The following is a 1876-nucleotide window of genomic DNA, read 5'->3' as shown; positions in this document are numbered from 1 at the left end:
TCACACAAACTTTGGATATATTATCAGGAGGCACTAATATTGGGAAAGGACAGGGCCATCAAGATGGATTGACTGTGATTACAACAATGCTCTCACACATGGGAAAGACTATGAGGATGGTGCTGGACAAACCGCTGTTTCAGTGTATTGTACAGAGAGACTATTATTCACAACCGATTTAATGAAAACTAACAACCAGAATATTGTTTTGCTTGAGAAAGCACGGTATCTTAATTAATAAAATGGAATGCAATATCATTGATTACAAGTTATGAAAACTCAAGGAATAAATAGGAATGGAATCACTGCTCTATGTTAATCCCCGCTATGTGAGAATAACCCTGTTTCAATGAACAATAATAGTGATCTTGCATCTGCACCCTCGGTTAGGTGGGTTCCTATACTTCAAGCATCCTAAACACCCTCCAGACTTGCCCTGTCTGCATGGGAACTTTGTGTTGGGCTCACTCTGAGTTCCACTCACAGGTTGTGTTTGAAAATTAGCAAACATCTTCAACTTCAATAGAATTCTGGGTTAATTCGATTTTCTACCCTTGTTAATGTTCTTCCTTCTGCTCAAAAGTTCACAAGTAAGAAGAGGGATCCCCCGGTGTGGCCAGCTAGGGGTGCTCATGTAGATCATCCACCCATGGGTTGTGACCTGGTCATTGCCACAGGTGGTAAGGTGAGGTAACTCCACCCTGAGCTTGGTTAATATCATTATCAGATGAAGATAATCAGGATGGGGTAAGGTAGTGGAGAGTGGTCAAACACGCATGGGGACCGTGTGTGCTGAATTGTATACATGCTTACAAAAAAATAACTCTCTGTCATCGAGTCAATTTTGTCTCATAGTGACCCAATGGGACAAGGTGGAACTGCCCCTGTGAGTTTCCAAGACTGTAACACTTCATAGGAGTAGAAAGCTTATGTGTATACAGAGCTAAAATGCATTGAGCTATACAAATTCACTTGTGCACTTTAGATATGTTAATTACCAGGGAGAGCATTAAAATGACATAGAGGTGAATAATAAAAGGCATAATATCACTTTATCAGAAAATGAATTACAGGTTCTGTGTTTTAAAAGCAGGATTAATTTCTTAGTAAGGTCATGACAGAATACCTGGGTTGACATTATTATCACTAAATACACACTGAACTCAATGCAATTGTGGTATAATGGTTTGGGTACAAAATGAGGCACAATGAGCATACGCACTCTTCCACATCTTCTCCTGAATGGAACAGTTGGAGCAATTAAATCCCTCTTGATATAGGAAAGGGGAAGTGGTAACATGTTGTTAATCAACAGTGAAAATGTATCATAATTGGTTGAGATTTAGTTTGTTAAAAGGGACCAAGAACATAACAGCTCATTCCCCTCCATTAAATTCCTTTTAAACTTAGTTAAAAGCCTGTTCATTATTCCAGATACTCCTAATTCAGGAAGGGGAAGCATGACCATTTAGAGGAGCAAGGAGACTGAAACTTTAGAGGGTAATGGTGTGACAGTCCCTGGAGTAATGAAGACAGAAATTGATGCTGTCGTAATCCCTTGGGGAAATGTAAATTCTTTCTGTGAACTTTGCTCCGTTTTATCCTCTGATGACTGTAAACTTGTAAACCAACCCCCACTGCAACCTGAAAGGAAGTTTGGGGTCTATAACTTGTTTGATTCTCACTGGATTTGTGAAGCAGTCCACTGGGCGTTTCCTTCTGTAAGCCCTAGCAGGAATAAACCTAGAATGTCTCAAATCAACCTGGTCTCTGCTTATGACAGCCTGCCCCACACCCTTTCCAGTCCAACAACAATATGAGGTCCTGCACATACCTCACAGCATCTATAATAACAATAGCAATAATACTAATAAAA

The sequence above is a fragment of the Tenrec ecaudatus genome, unplaced genomic scaffold (genome assembly GCF_050624435.1).
Source record: "Tenrec ecaudatus isolate mTenEca1 unplaced genomic scaffold, mTenEca1.hap1 Scaffold_539, whole genome shotgun sequence".
Taxonomy (NCBI): Eukaryota; Metazoa; Chordata; class Mammalia; order Afrosoricida; family Tenrecidae; genus Tenrec; species Tenrec ecaudatus.
Note: the sequence above shows the minus strand (reverse complement) of the source record.